This window comes from Gambusia affinis, linkage group LG01, assembly GCF_019740435.1.
Source record: "Gambusia affinis linkage group LG01, SWU_Gaff_1.0, whole genome shotgun sequence".
NCBI lineage: Eukaryota > Metazoa > Chordata > Actinopteri > Cyprinodontiformes > Poeciliidae > Gambusia > Gambusia affinis.
The window spans coordinates 16,401,684-16,422,526 of NC_057868.1; the positions used below are offsets into that span (position 1 = coordinate 16,401,684).

General features: G+C 39.7%; 1 protein-coding gene and 1 long non-coding RNA gene across 2 annotated transcripts in view; one reads left to right on the top strand and one right to left on the bottom strand.

The window, feature by feature from the left end:
* Nucleotides 1-20,843, top strand: part of myt1b (myelin transcription factor 1b) — a 138,076-nt gene that overhangs the window by 31,879 nt on the left and 85,354 nt on the right. The window lies entirely within an intron of this gene.
* LOC122837989 lies at nt 9,361-9,658 on the bottom strand. The gene is made up of 2 exons (XR_006371815.1): nt 9,503-9,658; nt 9,361-9,424 (listed from the first exon to the last, which is right to left on the bottom strand). It is a non-coding gene; the product is annotated as an uncharacterized LOC122837989 (long non-coding RNA).

Below are 20,843 nucleotides of genomic sequence, written 5' to 3' on the forward strand. Positions count from 1 at the left end.
ACTTACTGTACCCTCTGTTCATACTTACTGTACCCTCTGTCCATCTCAGCACCATGGAGAGGAGAGTTTTCAGTCACCTTTGGATTTCTCTGTCTTGGGTATTCATTGACCCTCTCCCCATTATGTTAAGCCCTTTTGTTTAACATATATGTAAACACTGATAACTATATATATCAGCTCCCAGAGTTGGTGGTGAAACTTGCCAAACTCAGAATGCCTCTGAACTGTCTGATGAACTCAGACCTTGTCATCAGAGGAGCCGGATGACGAGGTTCTCTTGCTCTCAGTAAATAAAACTAAGCCACTCTCTCATTATTTCATCTGTCATTGTGCAAAGAGACCGGCTCCTAAATGCCAAGGCTGCTTCTAGTTTTCTTACTAGATACATAACATTGTTCATTATCCTAGCATAATGCTAAGCTAAAGATAAAATCTAGATGCTAACTGTGACATCATTGCATCATTTCTTTGGTCTATTCTTAAATGGATACTTTACTTAGATGTTTTTACTCTTTTACTTACGGTAGTTTATTAGTTTCATTACTCTTTCATCTTTTGCTTGATAGGTGAGAGTTACTGGCTTAGTGAGTCTATTGATAAAATGTTTTAACTGGAGGTTGAATTCTTCTTTTCTGTTAAAATCTCATACTTGGAACAGATGTTGTTTCTTCACGTGTAGAAGAGCCTTGCTGTTTGAAAACGCCTGTGCTGGGCTTGTTCCTCCATCTCTTGTTATTTTAATGCCTAAGACAACTATTTATGAGCAGTTACTGAGACTAAACTGTTTGGCTGTTATTTTATTATTTTAATGATATTGCCAACTTGGCTCCCCGAATTGGCAATTTTGATCTACATGACAAGTTGTGTTACAAGTTGTTCTATGCAATTATTCATAGCCAAAACAAACCTGTTGTTTCACAGCATTTACAAAACCTGGACATGCAGAGAGATAAAGCAGCACCACCTCCTGACGGCCCTTCGTTTCAGCCCCTACGGCCTTAACACCTGCCTCCCAGGAAGTACACAAAGGTCGCCTGAAGGGCATCATGTGGATATTTTAGCGCACGTACAGTTTCTTCCCCACATGAATTTGGTTGTGATTCAGAGAAACGTACTGGGACACAGGGGGAAACACACAAGCGCGCCCTAAAAATGTACGTTTAATGAGCAAAGTCTGGAGCTTCTCTTCTCACTTGTCACCTCTCATTAGACAGTCGCATGGCGACTGACCTTGGTCGTCTTTCCTCGGGCCACTCTGCTGAGCTGTGTGCGTGCGCGCGTTAATTCGGGGGAAGGGGCTGCCTCACCCTAATGATGCGGCTGTGAAATCGGGCCTGAGCCCAGCGCCATCTCTCATTACGCCCCTCCAAATTCATTTGCTACGTCGGCTGGGCCTGCTCATGCATGCACAGCACGCCACTTTACCCATGTGGCTTTGCTTGTACCTGCTGTTTGTCTACATTTAGTTCAGAAGTCAAAACATGAGTACAGGCAGGCACTGCTATCCATATAGGAGAATATTTCTGAAGGAGAAGCAAGGTCACTGTCTTTAATTGCTTATTAATTTTTTTTTCTTGTTTATTATCTTTAGAATTTAGAAGTTACAAATTCTAAACATACAAATAGCTTTTTCTAAATCCAATTTGTCTCTTTGACCTGTCATTTGTGTTCCTTAATCTTCATAATATCCTCTACCAAACCTGTGAGGCTTGTACAGAAAACTAAATATTATATTGCTTCCAATTATACACTACGGTACTTTATTAGATAAAATCAGACCAAAGTACATAGAAGTTTCTGGTTGTAATATGGCAAAATGTGAGACAGTTCAAGGTGCACAAATACTTTTGCAATGAACTGCAAAAGAGTTCAAACTTCACACTTTACAAGCGGGCTATGTCAAAAGTAAACAACATATTTGCAAAACTTTGCACTTTGACGCAAAACAGTTTGTTTTCACTATATTCTCAGGAGTCATTTTTGTGTTGCTTTGCAAAAATAAGTGCACAAGGTTTCTAAAATATGAACAGATGCAAACATATACATCCTCTTGCCCTCAGTCATAGGTGCCACTTTCATAGTTGCTTACTTGTGTTGTCTTCAAACTGTAAGTTTTGATTAGAATAGTTGTGTGGCGTCATTAGTGGTAAGAAAGAAGCTTGGATGAAGAAACATTTCCTACAACCTCTAAAATCACTCTAACGATTTACGTGAGACACATTTATCAAATCAAACCTGTTTGATTTCTTTTCAATTCACAATCATGTGCTCCTCTGTGACAAAGTGTCCAAATCAACAATAGAGGTTCATGGGTGTAACTAGAGAGGCACCGATCCACTTTTTCCACTTCCAATACCAATACCGATATCTGAGGTTTGGCCTCGACCGATACCGCTCCAATACAGGAAAACAGTGATGAATGGAACACGTTTCCTTTCAGACGTAAGTGAACTTAATTACAAATTTATTTGATAACTGCACCAGTACAGCACACTTAAATACACCAATAGCTTCATAAACTGTGTGGAAACAACACAACTTTAATTTGTTCAATCAGGAGTAGAACAGCCAATGAAAAATAAATAATGAACAAACTGAAACTGACAAAAACCGGAGGTTGACTACTTTGGTCAAACATGTAAAAATAAACGTCAAAAAAACTTCATTAAAGAAAGTGCAATTAGTAATTCTAAAAATAATGTAAAATAAGTGATAAAACATGACGTCGCTCAGAGCACAAAATGTAGAATTAGACTTCATAGATTTGCGCTTATGGGTTGGGCACCCACTCACTGATACCTGATCTGGATTCTTGACCAATACAGATATCAATAACAAATCAGTGCAGCTCTAGTTGTAACATGTCAAAGGTATAAAAGTTCAAGTCACAACATTGTAGTTTTGTAGGAATGTCACAATGACACATAACTACTCCACTCCACTAAAAACAACTGGCCACTCCACCACTGCGGATAAGTTGATGTATAATTCATGTAGCGACTGTTCTGCATATTAATGTTTTGTACAAGACGTCGAGCTAATACATCTTCTCACAGCAGAGCTGTGAGCAAACCTGTACTGTGATCTCAACAGAGCCGCTGTCAGCCAACGTCAGCTGACCTCTGCCGTGATTGGATCGCACACAACCCGCTCCGCCAGTAGACGGCAAAGGTGTAAAAATTGTACGGGGTGGGGGGGTTTGTGTCCATGTCTAAATGGGGGATGGGGTTGACTGGCATCCACATAAAGTATCTCCTCCTCTGACCTTGAGAGGCGAAGTGCTCCACCCTGCAGGACGAGCAGAAAGACGCCGCCCTGCCCTTTTAAAAGCAGCCACTAAGAATCCTGCTGTAGTTTCCTCTGTGTCAACAATCAGACTTCCTCTTTACAGTAAACCCAGAATAGTCTGACATGTGTAGCAGGATACAGAGCAAATGTCAAAGGTTTTCCTTCCTCTGCGTGTTATTTGATCTGGTTCATGTGTGTGTTGGGGTGTGTGTGTTTTTTTTTTTTCCATCGCAACAAACAGATGGTATCATAATGACATCATTGCACTCTAGGGTTATGTACTCTGAAACTCAGAGGTGGTGGGGCGGAGGAGGAAGAAATGAGGAGTGTTTCATCTAAAAAGAGCAGCAGAAATGAACCATTTAGCTGGAGTTTGCCCCACTAAACAACGCCTACTTCCCGCTCCTCGTCTTGTCTGTTACAAATGTCAGCGCTGCCAGTTAACTGGACTTGAAATGATGTGCTTCGTCTTTCTCAGTCTCTTCTCTGCCATGTTCTCCTTCATTTGTTCAGGTTGCCCCGAGCACCTGAGTTTCTTTCCTTTTTTTTTTTTTATGAGCATCTCTTCTTCTCTTCTTTCCTTCTTCTTTTTCCTTTTCTTTCTTTTTTATCTTCCCCCTCTGTTCCCAACCTCTCATCTCAACCAAGCAGGGAGAAACCTGTCACCACGCAGCATTAGTATGCTCTTTTCATATCCGTGCCTCTTTTTCTCCCTTTTCTCTCTCTCTCCTTCCCTCTCCTCTTCCTCTTGCTTGTTCTGTGCAAACATAAAAATAGTTTATGCCTCTGACAAGAAAATGCCTCTAATCCCGAGGTTTGTTGGAGAGCAAACAGACGCAATTGGCCACTTATTATTCTGTGTAGAATTTTCTATGTGGGGTGTTTGTGGTATCCATGGCAACAAAGTAGGGTGCAGATCCCCCCCCCCCCAACTCCCTGAAGCCCCTCACTCTCCCTCCCGTGTCACCGAGCAGAATTGGAGAAGAGGGGATGAAAAGAGGCGATAAAATAACACACTTACTGAAACACATGGGGCAAGCTATAACCTGTTAGTTCAGTGACTGTGTGTGTTTCAGCATGCTCACCACGCACGTGTGTGTGTGTGTGTGTCACTCTTTGTCAAGTGCATAATAGTATCTGCACGCCTGCATATAGCCGTTAGCTTTCACACAATCAGATTTCTTTGATTGAATCCTCGTGCGTAATATAAGAGGAGATTGTGAGAACTGGATCTATTACTGAAAAAGAAAGACACAGGTGTTCGCTCTTGTCTTAATGCATGCGTCTTCACCTGCCGGTTCAGGTGCAGTGGAGCCCACATGGAGAAAATGTTTGTAATTATAAGCCTTCCACGTGTGAGCCGTCTCCTCTCCGGGATGTGCAGACCTTCGCACTCCATCTAACACCGTGGAAATCAATGAAAGCCAGTCGGAGAGGTGTGAAGATTGAGCTGCGGTCAAAATACTTTGCATGCCGACTAGTGATGGGAATTCCTGCACTTTGCCAGGAACCACATCGTTTGCCTCGGCTCGAGAAAAGAAGGAGGAAGAAAAAACTTTGTAGCTAGCTACTGTTGTTTAAAATATCGGGGAACTTTATAAGGTGGGTTCTGTTGAAAGTTTCTCAGGATTTACTATCTTATAAGTCTGCTTAATGACTGTCTAAATCCAGATTAGTTGGTCTCGGAGGTTGACCTGGTAGGCTGAACTGGGAAAGTGGACTGCTACCTACTTAAAAGAAATCTCAAAAATCTTAGAGAACCTTATCCAAATACCTTTATCGACCTTTAAACCATTATCACATGTGCATTTGGTGGGTATTTACACAAAAGTAGGTGGTCATTCATACAAGGATTGTAGCTAGAAGGTCACTAATGATCTTTCATTCTGCGTTTGGTTCATTCAAAATGTTTCTGGTCACAATAAATGTCTGATGAGCGGATGTGTGAAACAATGAGAAGATAAAAACTCACTACTTCACACTGAATTAACTTATCAATCACTACATCTGAACCTACTTTAGGACGTTTTCAGACCTGATAGTCCAGTAGGCTCGGTTGGATTTGGGATCGAGATTGCAACATTTGTTACATTTTCAGCTAATGAACTTCGCTTTCACATTACACCAGCGGTGCCCAAAGTGGGTCCTGGATGTTTTAGTTCTCCCCCTGGTGGCTCCAACAACCTTTTCAGCATGTCAGTGTTTCTTCTCAGGCCTTCTAATGAGCCGTCATTTGATGCAGATGTGTTAAACCAGGGAGAGAACTGAAACATGCAGGATGCCGGCCCTCCAGGACCCACTTTGGGTACCACTGCTTTACACTGGGTAAAACCAGCCAAACCCATTGCAAAAACTTGTTCCCTGCCTCGCCTGTGGTGGCGCTGCATCAAGAAAAACCTCTGAAGAAGACACCGAGCACAACTTCAATTCTTCACGACATATAAACAAAAATGGAGTACTGTCAGATTTAAGTGATTGTAGGGTTTCTCCTGCTGGTGCAAGACTCACCCGTTTGTTTTGGTTGTATTTACCCAGAATGCCCTGCGGCATATAGACCACTTCCTACTTTTGGACCGGCCTCTTGTCTGCGTGGTTCACGTATGCATTTCACTGTAATTCACTTCTGCTATACTGAAATGTGGGTTTGGAGGCGGACAAGAGGTCATTATTTTGGCCCTCAGCAGAGTTTGGTTTTATATTTAACAAATGACATCATTTCCCTTTATATTAGTTAGTTGCACTGAGATCCATCATATATTTGCTCTCAGCCCAAGTATTACACATTAAGATCATCAGAACGCCACGTTCTACCTTTCTTGGGTAAATAATCATCTACATTTCCATAGATAACGGCCCACTGTACATGACAGATCAAAATGTGCGGAAAGCTTTCAGGTATTGTTATGTGATGATATCAAACATACAAAGTTCAGACACTTATGTTTTAGACATATAAAAAACAGAAGCAAGCCAGCATTACAAAGCTCAAACACAAAAGCAAGCGGTAGGGATGAGAGTTGTGTAATATTTTTGTGATTTTATGTATTTGACTTTGCGAAGACACTTTTTCTTTCTGTTTCTGTTTCACAATTTGTTCTTATTGCATTTGTTTCTGGCCGTCTTCACCGAGCATCAAAACAAAATGTAGATTCAAACACACTATGTCAATTCCTTACACACTTACTCTTTTAGGAAACTTCAGTTTGTCTTTTTTTTTTTTTTTATAATCTGGATCTATTTCTAAATTGAAATCCATTTTATTCCTTCTCATTGTCTATTCTCGTTTCAGATGCGTTCAGACACATAATTTCCAAACAATTACGCAAATGCCAGTATGTTTACTGCCTGCTGCTCTCAGTTGAATCCATCTTTTCAGCACGTGCTTGATCAATACGTTGACGGCTGTAGAGCCCCTATGGAACTCACAGGTGAAAGGTCATAGAGGTTATAGAGGTCATAGGGCATTGAGTGCTGAGAGTCAGCATATTGTCCTGCTGATTTCCTTTTATTAAAGCCTCCATACATCCATAAAGCTGGATGTGTGGCAGTGATGCTGAACCAACAACAGAAGATCAACAGTATCTGAATGTCATAATTATAAGAAACACAATAAAAACCTCCAACAAACAGCTGACCGGGTTTTCACTAGAGCTCCTGATGGATCCTGTTTATGTTCCTTAAATTGTATTTTGTTACGGTCAAAGTATCTTTCACTATAACTGCTATTCCACATAGTGGGCAGCTTGAGGTGTCATATTCTAGCATATGCTAACTATTCACTAGATTGCAAAGCTGCTTCTCTTTTAATTTTTCTTCTTCTCTCTTTTTGCAAAGTGAAGCAAATGGTCGATAGCAGCTTCCTCTTTGTTAAAATAATTTTGCAACAGATTAAGTGAAAGTCTAGACTTTGATTGGGTTGAATATGTTTTGATCTAAACCTGTGGTGTCCAACCTTTTTGCCACAAAGTCTACAGAAATTCACCTTTTAATAAAAATAAATAAATAAAAAAGTGCAAAAATAACTTCTTTGTTTTTGTCTTTCTTCTCATCTCAACAATAACGAAATGTAAATTTTTTTTTGTGGATTATTAGTGCCTGGTTTGATTTTGACTGGTTTCAGATCTAAAGCAGGGATTCGACCGATCAGAGAGCCTTCGGATGTGATGTGTGGCATCAGAACAAATCAAAAGGTGATGTTGTCTCAGAGTTCCCAGCTGTAGCTCTCATCCAGTAACTAAACGGCACATTCTTTTTTTCTCCTCATCATCTCTGTGTTGTAATTTTAGATTAATAGTACCAAAGGTCCTGCACAGAAAACATGCTAAAGAACCCAGATCTTTCTCGACTGTAATCTGTGATTAGTCTGCGGCCGTGAACTGGAACCCGACTCTTTGGTGGCTTTAGAAGAGATGCAGCTGAGATGCAGCTTTTTTTTATTTAGGATCTTATTATAGCAGATCTTCTGCTGTATTTTTTAGAACAAAAGTAGGGAAACATTTTTATTCATGCAAATGATTTGAATCAAAATTCTTTCCACATGCAGATCTGCAGGCTACGATTGACTGTTTAAATTAATCTATTTAAATCCAGAGCTTCCTCTGTATATTCCAAAGTGCCACTTTAGAATAACAAAGTTCAAGGCAATTCAGTAACTTTTCTAAATGATTTGATCTACAACCCATCATTTAACTTGCTTGCCCAAATCACAAGTTGATGAAAAAGATATGACTTTGAGTTGGTGAAACTTGGTTTGTAAACTGCAGTAGAGAACCAGGAAACCTACATAACTAAACTTGGACTTGACGTGAAACTTGGTTAGAAAAACTTGAGACTTACTTGTAAAAAAGCGACTGTGTTACATCTTCATATTCATATTCCAGTTCCCTGTTTCAGGATCACTTCAGGCATCCACCTTGGATTTTATTTTATTTTCCATCTGCCCTCACAATCCTTACTTCCCACAGACTGACACACTGTGGGGTCAGAGCACGAGACAAACTCCAGGAAATGCATGCTCTCATGTCCTCACTAATCCATCCTTCATCGGTTCCTCCACACTTTCATTGCAGCACAGAACACAGGATGTGTTCCAATTACAGCGAGAGAACTCAAAGGAAACGATGCAAATGCAATCTGACCCACCTGCAAACATGGCCTCTGCAGGCCCCATACCTGTGATTTCACCCCAGTTTAAACCACCCACTGATTAAAGCAATGAAGTATCCTGCTATACAGGAGAGGAATCAATAAATGAAATAGACTCCACTTTAAGCTTTCTTTGTGGCTGGCACCACAACCAGCTGCCCATGCTAATGGGCCCTGGACATGTGATGTCTTGGGGACAAAGAGGCTTTAAAGGGGACTAATATGTTTACTGCTGTGGCACATTATCTCCTCAGTCCAGTTCGAGTCCAACAGTACAGAACACGAACAGGGAGGATTGTTTTTTCTTCTGAAGCTCTTTCTTGGTCCGTACCGTGTTTCATTCAGAACCGCGCTCTCTATCAGGCTCCCAGTGGGGTGCTGCCAGCTCTCAACCAAGACTACCGCTTCTGTTGATGTGGCCATTACTTTTATTTGTTTTTCCTGGTTTTTACTGTTGTGTTATTCTTCGCACCACAATTCGGTAGTAAAGAGACTCTTTCCTGAAATCGGTTGCCAGCCAGCTGAGCGACTTTATGCCCTACTTATTCAGAGACGTAACTGATCATATTTTAGTCTTTTCTTTAATGCCCCAGACATCAATACAAGGCAAAGACCTGAATTGAGGTTGGGTGGATATTTTAACGTCACGTAGAGTTGGGTGGGAATACACTAATCGCTTTGATGAAGGGAATCCTAAAAACATTGCTTTACATACAGTCATTGAAACCTACTACAAATTTGATGTCTGCCATGTGAAAACAAGGAAAGAAGTGTTGTCCTTAGTTTGAGGCTTGCTGCTGTCACTCTTAGCTCTGAGTGAGACCCACACATTTCGTCTGGGTTTCGATGAAACAGTGATGCTGTGTAATGAAGGTTTTCATTACTTGTATAAAAACACTTAAAAGGGGTTGAATGATGAGACAAATACAAATTGAAGTATTTTATTGTTTGTGTTTTGTCCAGTGGCACCTCAGCTGGAACTGATGGTGTCCTGTTAAAATAAAACAAACAAATGGATGGGTTTTGTAACTGTCTGAAATACACTGAAATGTTTGTAGAAATGGCTTACCTCTGTCTCTTCCTCTGCAGGGTGTTCAGGCTAAAAGATTCCCTGGGGGCCTGAACACCTTATAAAGGTTCCGGAAGAGACCAAATGCAGATGGAAAAGGGGGAGCGATGAAACTATGTATTTTAGAAGTGTAATGATTGGATTTATATTTATAGAAAGGGATTTTAGAAATGAAATGGCAGCTTAAAAATGAAGAGTGTTGGTATGATTATGTTGAAGATTTAGTTGTTTTGTCCAGATTGTCTGTATATAGGTATTTTGTCCTACCCTGTTTCTTGGTGGGGTTGTTAATGGGAGCAGCCAGGGACTATAAAAACCTGTATGTTGCCCACATTGCAGGTTAGTTGGTGTGGCTGCTGCTAAGACCCATGGCCATTGTAAGCAGGATTGTCTCCATGTTAAATGTTGGAAAATAAACACCTGGTTGGTCTGCACTATTTCTCTGCCTCAAGACTCCTCTGTAAACCAGCCGCTAAGGGCCATCCTAACATGCTGGGTCAAAAAGTGGTCCAGAATTACACATTTTAAGGTGCACGTAAGCTTTTTTCTTTCTGAACCCAAACCAGGATGAAAGTGATCATAATTTTCCAACAAATTGTATTGAATTTAGCATCATGTAAGTCCATTTTCTGAATGTTGTGCTGCTTCATCTTGAATCTAACTTTGCAATTTTCACCTTGTTTGTCCTGTGTTGTCATTTTCTGTTTTATGGTTTCTTCACAACTCAGAAAATTAGAAATCAGAGGAGCATGATTCATTACTCCAGACAACACGCTTCCATCGCACTCAAGTCAAGTGGTGGCATGTTTGTTGGTTTGCACTCTGGCGCTTTGCGTTGGACTTGATGTTTCAGTGTGGGTGTAACTGCATGGCTGTTGAAACTCATTCTTTGAAGCTGTCCTCACACAGTCACATGGAGTCTAAGATTTTCATGGCCTTCCACAACGTTTGCTACATTTCCATTGACCATATAAATGTGCAATTTGACATTTTGAGAATAAATTAGCTTCATGGAAACATTGCAATTTCGAAAAATCTGTCATTTTGTGGTTAAATGTTTTTTTGGTTTTTTTTCCTCCGAAGAGTTTTTGCGGCGCTAGTGGCTCGTATTTTTGCAACAGTAAGCAGACAGGAAAGAGGGCGAGGACATGCGGCAAAGGTCGTCGGGACTGGGAATCGAACCCTCGACGTCCGCGTCGAGGACTAAGGCCTCCAAACATGGGTTGTGCTATCCACCTGCGCCATCACACCCGTGATTAAATGTTTTTGCGGCAGGATGAGGTGTGTGTTTTTTTTTTTGTAACAAAATTGGTTTATGTGACAAAACTGAGATGCACATGCTTATTTTGCATCATACGAGTCACATGATCAACAACCGCATGCTACCACTGGTACAAACAAGACAGAAGACAGCAGGGAATAGTAGGAGGATGATGCCACAGCATGTTTTTAATGACACACCACACGAACAAACATATTCACCAGTGATTTGGTTCTTATTTAATGGAAACACGACAATTGCAAGATTGTGTTTATTCAACTTTCCAGTTGTTATTGCCATTTGTAATGGAAACACAACTTCAGATGAGTTGCTGATATTCCCAATCACTTTCACTTTGTAATGATATTGGTAACAGCTGATTGTGGAATATTTGGCAGCAAGAAAAGTCCATAAACACACTAACTGCACCGGTGGCATCCAACCTTGTCACCACATTGGAATTCCCTGAGAATGACCCATCTTACCACAAATATGGCCATGGAAGTAATTGCAGCACTTTTGGGAATATACCGTGGACACAGTCCTGAACCGCATGTAGGCGGGGGCTGATTGATGATTCAATATTCTCAGGTTAGATTCACCTGCTCATGGCTTTTTCTGTTGAACGTGACTTAAAATTATTTGTGGAGTTTTTCCCGTAGAGCACATGTAAAATATTTGAAAGAAAACACAGCTTTTGAACCTGAAAGACGTTGGTGCAATGCTGCTCAACACACTATTTGCTGGCATTCGCAAAGCAGCCAATCCAGAAGCGCCGTTCAGTTGTCTTTGGTGCTGATTGGCTGATTGGGTTCCTCTTGCCAAGAGTGGAAAGAAGGAAGAACGTAGATGCTAGCTTTCCTAACCTAATCGAATACCAGGTGTCCACTGGTAATAATTTATTACATTCTCTGTCAATTTATGGATTTTAGCTGTAAAAGGATTTCTAAAATGCTAAAAGTGAATCTTCACCGAAATAACATTGAATGTGCATTATTTTTGAACTTGTGGAAATGTTCATATTTGTGTGTTGGCATGGCAATGCTTGTGAAAATCCAATCCGTCAGCAATCAAATCTGTTGAGTTTCTTTACAATCAAGCTTTTAAAAGTCTGAATATAACAGGTTGAGGACCATCACTGATTGGTGAACATCATTGATTTATTTTTTTTTTGTTCTTAAAGTTTGTCTTTAAATGTTTAAAGGGTCGTATGTGATTCCGGTAGGAGGAAGACCGCCGTTGTGTTCTGTGGTAAAGTTCCAGCATTCATTTTGTAAACATTTTTTTTTGTTCAGACAGCCTGGTGCTTTATTCACCTCTGGAACGCATGACCTGCTCATGTGAAATCTGTTGCACATTTTTGTCTTTAATAGAAATACGTAGAGACCAGGTTGCTTAAGCAACGAATGTACATTTTGTTTGTTGTTTTCATATCATGTCCTTGAGCCAGTTGTGGCATCTGGTGAAAGTAATTGCTTTTTCTTAATTTATTAAACTAAATAGTTTAATAAATCATAAGAGTAAATTTGACCCGATGCTTTGTCACTGATGCAACATTGCTAACAACTGAGCCTCCATGCAGCTCTTATTTATTTCTGATTGCTAATATTTCCTATTCATTTGGTATTTCTGCTCCCACTGTGGTCTCAGGCACAACCACTTCACCAGCAGAAGTGAGCATTTATCACATCGTTTATCATTTATTGTGATTTACCGTTGTCATGATAAATCCCAAATAATGTTTAAAACCTCCAAAAGCAGTCTGTGATGTGGTTATTGCTAGCTTTACTATTTTCCCTAGTGTCCTTTCAATAAAAGTTAAATAAATTTGATAATATGTGTGCAGCTTAGTGATGTACATCACACTTCTTTATGTGAATGGTGTCCTAAAGAAGCATGTTAGTATTTGTGTTTGCAGGGCTCTGATTGCTGTGTCATGCAGTCAGAGTTATAACGTTACCTAAACAAAAAAAATAAAAGAAGTAGTAAATAAGTAGTCCGAAACATTTGTTCAGACCAAGTCTCACCTGGTCATTCAGACTCTGAATCCCGCCTGATCTCACCGCCCTCTCTGATCTCCTGGAACATTTGTTACTCGTTGCGTCTGTGCCATGTATGCCCCCCACTGCCCCCACCGCCCTCCAGCTCCCCTCCATCCTCCCCCGCTTGGCAGCAGACTGCTTGTGTTTGTGCCACACTCGTAGCGGGGGTGTCATGTCGTATCACGGTGCCACATTCTGCCGCCACAAACTGTACATCTGCTGTTGATCTCGGCTCCACTAAGAAACAGCAAGTCAGGACTGAATGAAGTGAATCGCTACAGTCAGCATTCCTGAGAGTGCTACGTGTAAATACTTTGTACACACACTTTCTCCAGCCAATACTTGGAAGGAATAGGTGACATGATCTGTAGGTGTTTGAGCTTTTTTTAAAAGTTTCCTTTGTGCTTCTGGTTTGTGATCATTTCTTTGTTATTCGCCTCGATCTTCTATTGTAGCTTATATTCTCTTCATTTGTTCTTTGTATTTGTTTAGATTAGTGTTTCTTTCTGTTTACTGTTTGACAGTTTTTTTTTATTTTTCCCCTGAGAGCTCCAGTACGCAACTTTTATATAAAAAAAAGTGTTTTTACATCTTTATTTAAACTGTTACTGTGTTGTGACAGTATGAGACAGATGATATACTGTATGTTGAAATGAAACTCCTCCCAGTGGTATTATTGCCGTCTAAAGAAATGCAACGCTCCCGGTGAGAAACAACCAATCAGAGCCAGTGGGAGGCTCTTATAGCGCTGTCAATCATGTTTGTGTTTCAAGTGCTCAATGGCGTAGAAAGAACTTATCATCCCATAAAAACCCCCATTAGTAGCCAATTAGCCAGATCATGGATCTGGCTAATTGGTTATGTTGTGGTAAACCAGTGGTATTGTATCCGAGAGAAACTGGGAGAGCGCGAGCAGCGCATTCACATGAATGATTGACAGTGCTAAGATCCTCCTCCATGGTCTGATTGGTTGCTTTTCTGTAGATGGCAATAGCAGCAGAGGAAGAAAGCAGAGGAGCTCAATTTTTGTCACAGATTATCTGACTCATACTGTATGTAATGACTAAAAAATACATATACATACATATATATGTACTTTTCAATAAAAGTCACATACTTCAGTTACATATTTACCTTTCACCTTTCCTCTAGTCTGCATCCTGATCCCCTTCCTGGCTGCATCTACTCACCTGTGATTAGCTCTTCTGATTCTCATGTCGTTCTCAACTATAAAGCTTCTTTTCTGCATTGTTTCCCACTGGTTCCTCCATCTTTTCCCCCGTTTCTCTGGCTGTTCCACGATTCATCTCTTAGCCAGATGTACGTTATTTTTTTTTAATTTATTTATCTGTTTTTTCATTAAAGACTTTGCTTTCTGTTGCTCTCTACATTTGGGTCCTTACCTTAAACCAAACATAACAACAGACAGGACAAAAATAAATCATAGACGTTATTGCTCTCCACATTCTCAACTAATTGTAGATTAATTTTGATGGTTGTTTATCTTAGCGGAGAACATTAGCCTATTAAACTTTTTTTTGTCTGCAGCTCAGCACAGAAGAAAGCTTTCCTACTAGGATCCTATGTTACATTTCAGATCTCGACTGACAAGGAAGAATGCACTGTTGTCTTTCATCCTGTCAGTCACTTTGCTTACTTCTTTGTTCTGTTCTGAATTCACAATAATGAAGTATAAAAGGCTGGCATTTTCTACATGCAAACTACTGAAGGTTTTTTTGTGTTTTTAGAGCAACAACTCAACAAAACAGGGGAGGCTGTGAAACGACGTCCATCAGCCTGCAGCAAACAGGTTACAGTCTGGAGTTTCTTTGTTTCTTTGCTGCTTTTTTTCTCAGAAAGTATATAGAAAAGGATAATTCTCTTTAAGGTAAAACTCATGGAAACCATCCCATAATTTCTCTAGTCCAACTTGTCAGGCTTTATTTTGTACCCACTTACAACAAAGAAATATAAAAACTGCAAAATGCAGTACTGTTACATAATAAAGCACAAAATGGAATACTTTCCAGGTAAATGTGCTGTTCAGCTTCTCGCAACAGTAGTCAGATTCCAGTCGTCTCTTCAAAATTGAAACTGATTCCATATTTCCAGGATGATTCATATTTCTGCTTTATGAAATACTGATTCTGAATTTGACTGATTGTAAACTACAGAAGCATATTACAAAGTTTTGTGTAATTTAATAAGCGTTTCTCAAAATGAAGTTCAGCGTGATTCAACAGTAAAAGACTGGGACAAAAAGACATTTAACGGAGAGTTCCAAGACAGACTTTAAAATACTCTTGTTAGTTTATAAATCACTGAACAGCTGTGCACTGCAATACATTAAAGATCTGCTCTTGTATCAACCTTCCAGATACCTCAGGTCTTCTGGTTCTGGTTCTGCTCTGCATCCCCAGAACCAGAACCAAACGAGAAGCAGCATTCATTTTCTAAGCACCACAAATCTTCCAGAAAACTGCAAAACTGTTGAAACACTGAGTGCCTTTAAATCTAGACTGTCTGTTTAGAGTCTCCTTTGAAGCGTAATCGATTAAGACTTCTGTTGTTGATTTTATGTTGCATGACTTTGTTGTTTTTACTGTTTGAAGCACTTTGAAATGGGCTATACAAATAAAGTTTGATTTGAGTTTTGATATGCTGACCAAAAATGGGCCGTCTCACATTTGCCCCCCAAAAAATATCTTGACCAAAACCTTTGGGAAAACACACCACACAGAGGTGTGCTGTCTCATTACATCTGGTGTAAAACTGACTGTATGTTAAAACAAACTTCAAACTGACAGTCAAACACTAGTGAGAGTGTGGTAGCCTGAGGGCTGCCTTGTTGCTTTGGGACCTGGGCTGCTTGCCATAACTGATGGAACCATGAATTCTGCTCTCTAGCACAAAGTCATGAAGGATAGTGTCCAAGTGGCCTATCCAAAGTTCTGATTTAAATCCAATTGAGTTGTTGTGACATGACCTTAAGTTGTTTGTACCGGAAAACCTCACAAATGTGGCTAAATTAAAACAATTCTGCACAGAAGAGTGGCTGAAATGCCTCTAGAGCTACATTAAAGACTCTTGCTTGTTATTGCAAACACTTACTGTCAGGTGTTGCCAGCAAACGTGGCGTAACTAGGAGGTTTAGTCTCATTTTCACATAAGGCCAAGTTAGACTGGGTCGTTTTTTTGTTTTTTTTTGTTGTGTGATTAAAAAGGCAAAAACTGAAGAAACATGAATCCATGGGTACCTGAGAGTTTTGTGAGGGAATAAAAACAAGTTGTTCTCTGGAAATATTTAAAAAACTGCTAAGGCCAACTGTTCTCTCTAATTATCAAACCGTTTCGGAGCTCTGTTAGATACAAGAAGGCATTAAAAATGACTGTTGATTCACTTTTAGGTATTTTTATGATAGTCAAAATGTTTCAAGCTATGACAACAAGGATACCATCTGCCAAAAAGAACTTAAATAGAACTGGACTGGAAATATTAGTTCACTCATGGTGCTGTTATCGTTCTTTTTGTCCCGTATGTGGTTGAATAAATATTGGCTCACATCAAATATTTGCTGTTTACATGTTTGCTCGGGTGATTTAGAAGGCAGATCAGCTTTCTGTGCTCTTAGTTTTCAATTATCTAGCTGTTGCACGTTTCCCTCAAATCTCTCAATTTGTGCATGTGAGCTCTGCACATACATCTGTGAATGATTTAACAGGTGTCTGTGGTTCATTATGGTTATTTTGTTGCTTTTGAAGGGAGCTTACGTTTGCTTAGGTAAACGTTGAAGCCTTTTGCTTACATATGTTTATGCTTGAATCTGCGTTATGGAAGAGACATCTGTCTTTTTGTGTCTGTGAAAACATGAGTTCGCTACATTTTTTTATGCACATTTTTCATGTATATTCTTAACAGCAGTTGTGACATTCAGACTAGATGCACTGTGATAGATAAGCAAATGAAATGCCTTTCAAAAGCATCCCGGCATTTTTACTTTTTCGCATTTTATGACACTAAAGCCGCAATGTAACTTATGTAACTTTCATACAAAAATATACGTTTTATATATTTGTTGAAACTGTCACTATGTCATGGTGGTATGGTATAAAACAGATAATCTGTGGGGGAAAAAAAATCGAGCTCCTCTGCCTTCTCCCAGTGCTAACTAGAATCAACCAATCAGAACCAGGAGGCGAGTCTTAGCGCTGTCAATCAGCTTCTATGTGATGCTGCTCTTCCCTCTTTCTGCTTAGCTGCAGCTACTTCCTGACAGAACAGCTTGTAGCGAATGCTAAGCCGAGTTAGCACGGCCACAATTGACGGTGGACAAACAGTTTTTCTGTAGCTGTTTCTCTGCCATTGACACGTTTAGCAGTGAGTTGATTGACAGCGCTAAGATCCTCCTCCAGGCTCTGATTGGTTGTTTTTGGTCGGGAGCTGTGCATTTCTTCAGACAGCAGTAGCATCTCAGGAAGGAGGTGGAGGAGACTGATCTTTTCACAAATTATGTGTCTCACAACAAACTGTCAAAACAAGGTGACAGCTTTAACAAAAATGTAAAAAAATTATAAATATATATATATATTTTATGAAAGTTACATACTGCAGCTTAAAGACCGCATGTATTTTTTATGATAGACCAGCACCAGGAACAGCATAATTATCAAGTGAAAGGACAATAATACATGGTTTTCAAAATGTTTCACCATTAAAATTTAGTCAACATTTGCAAGCTCTTTTAGAAAGACACCCCAAAATAAAGTCCAGTTCTACTAACTCTCTACAAAAGTCAACTTATTGGTGGATAGAGTCTACTTGTGTATATAAAGGAAGCTGTTCTTTGGAGAGAGAACATTAGTCCACAAACAGTATGAATGCCACGGTAATCTGCAGACTGGTCAGAGGGAAAGTTGTGACGTTTTTAAAAGCTCATGCAGGGGTCTTCAACTGAGGAGGGAGATTCTGCTGTTAGCTCAAACAGAGGCGCATCAGTTCGGGTTTGACCCCTGACCTGACCTGAGCAAGAATTGAGTTTTACAGTGTCCCCTAATTTTTTCCAGAGCCTAGAGTTTGATGTGTATGTTTTGTTTTGTTTTTTTTCCAGACATACGCAAAACTAATTTGCGTTTTTGTGCGTTATTCTGGGATGTTATCTGTCCCACTTGATGATTTTCAAGGAGGTTGCAGTGCTGCTGGCTGTTTCCCTGTCAGTCCCTCCATTCTCAGCTACAACCTCTATTAACACGTCCATTAATACCACTGCACAGATGGAAGTCATCATCTCGCACCCCCCAAGACGTGTTCAGATTCCGATGATAATTCCTTATTCTACTCCCATGTCTCTTCCCAATAGAAGAATGGTAATAAACAATATGTTTTATTGATAGTAATGCTTTCTTGCTGCTGCTGCTGCTGCTTTCTTTCAAGTAATGCCTTTTTTTTATCCCCACGGTTTTTTTTTGTAACACCCAAATTCTAAGTGTAAATGTGATTATACACGAACAAAAAAAAAACATCATGGCACTCTCAACAAAAAGAAATCAGTTTGGCTCTGGAATGAGAAAACAACTTGATTTGTGTTTCATTTGCATGCAGACTTTTCTTCCTCTCAAACTCTCTACTTGACAGAAAGGAGAGAAGCTGCATTGAATGCCGAGTACTTCTGCGTGTTCATATTAGCAGGCAACATATAGCCGGATACAGTACAGGCACGCACGCTGATACGTGCCGACGGTGTTGCCTCCTCCGCTTGTCATTCACAAACACCGATGTTAACATTCATCTTCACACATGCCTCCCCTCTCAGATAATCACTTGAATTCACAAACATTCGTGAACTCACACATAAACAGATGCAAATTCCTCACAAAGCCACAATAATATCACAAGCCATTCAGAGATGAAGAGGAAAGCATTTTTCTTTAGATACATGAAGTGCATGTATTTAAATCCCCCATTGTTGCTGTGGTTAGATTACAAGATGTTCAAACAAACTAAACACACACACACACACACGTTGTGTGATGATTTGTATCCTCCTCTCTGATGCTTATGAATAATACAATAATCTCAGGGGAACTTTTTGCTTCACATAAATAAGAATTTAGATAGAAAATTGCATTATTAATATGTGGCTTCTGCCTGGCATGTTCTGGAAAGCATTCATTCAGTGGTGTATGTTTGGAGGAAAGAAGACCTTCAGGGCTCATAAGTTACATTCAGTGCTGGCTGACTGTCTTATGTTGGCTGATGTGCTGGCAGACAGCAGTGGGCACACTTACACTAAAGAGCTAATAGAGTTAATTTTTCATTTAATGCGTTAACCCTTTTGGTAACTTTGAAAAGGTTAGGCTCATTTAGCTTCCCCTAAATTAATTGTTCATGATAAATTAAAAACTGCAAACTTACTTGACTGTTTGTTAGATTTCAGTTGAATAAAGTTCGATGTCTGTGTTCAAGTTTTGATTACTGATTACTTTGATTCTTCTAGCAGTTACTTAGACATTTATATTCATGCTCTTATTTTGAAGGAGGTAAAAGCTCGACGTAGCAGTTCCTTGTCCTCTTCTCACGTTTTGTTCCTTTTGTTCAGCCAATAACTTCATTTCAAACAAGAAACATACAGGGACAAAATAAAACACGGACAGTAGCAAGAACATAGATACAATATGCAGTACACAGCAAAAGTATCGATGTGGGTAAATTTAGAGCTTTAGCATTAGCTTCTGCTAAATACTATAATATACATGGAGTAGCACATTAGAAGAGCTAATGTTCAAAATTAGTTTTTAGTTATCAGTGCCCACCATTGCTGGCAGATGTAAAAAGGCATTATGTGTCACTAATGATAATTTGTAGAGTTCATTACCATTTTCTAAGGTGAAAGGTGCAAAATGTTCAGTCTGTTACTCCATCAGGACAGAGTAAGTTAATTCTGCTATGATGTCACCACAGAAATAGATGATGCTTTTGTAACGATAATTGAGTGTTAGTCAGAACCCAAAACGGAGCCAAAACACGTATCCAATACACCAAACTTTTATTATAAGAACAAATGTGAACAAGGGGTTCTAGAGGGTGTGGGCTCACATGATGAGGGAGGGAGGTGACTTCATACTGCTGGGGAGAAATCGGCAAAGGAGTTGCCTGGGGAGCTGTCACTGTACAAACAGGGACAAAAAAACCAAAGACATTTTAAGTAGAATCAGTTTTTCCAGGTTTCTTGAGAACGGATGGGTCTCAGGTACATGAAAATCAATAAACTCTGCAGGCTAGAGGCAGGTTCAGAAGGCTGTCCTAACAGGAGATCAGACTTACCCAAAAGATGAGCAGTGTAAGTAAATAAATTAATGAAAATAAGCGTTTTAATTGATGCTCAGAAAACTTCATGGAAGAACCAAGGAACAGTGCTTGAAAGCTTTAGTGACCAGAGCAACAGACGATTTTTCCACTGAGCTGTATGATGTAGCAGCTGGTTAAATAGTTAAGTAATTGCAGGTAAAATCTAAATCAGCCCAGTGGTGGAGCTGCAGGGCTGAAAACATGACAGCTTTATTTTACTCTCTTTTCTCATTTTAAGAAGAAGGTGTGAAAATTGTGTCTCCTATGTTTTCACCTGATGAATTAGCTTCCCTAAGAGCTTTCCTGTCATTCTACGCTCAGTAGCAGTGCTGCTCTAAAGCAGGAACATTTGTCTGAGAAACAGTAATTCACATAATGGAGACCAAAAATATTATTGTAAATGTTTGCCTTCAGATGCCTCTTGGTGCTTTTGTGAACAACTGAAAAGAAGTGAAGTTATTTTCCATTTAAGCACTTTGATTCTCTTTGTGATTGCAAAAAAAGGGACTGTGACATTCTTCTTTATGATGATGAAACATGCTGTGAGCTAAGCGTGAAGACAAAACAAGCTGCTTCATATTGGTCGGGATTTTTGGGAGAGATAATAAGTCACTTGACTGGATATCTTGTAATGCTCGCGTGCAAGAAAACATTACAGCTGATTCTTTGACAGACACCAGATTTGTAGAATAT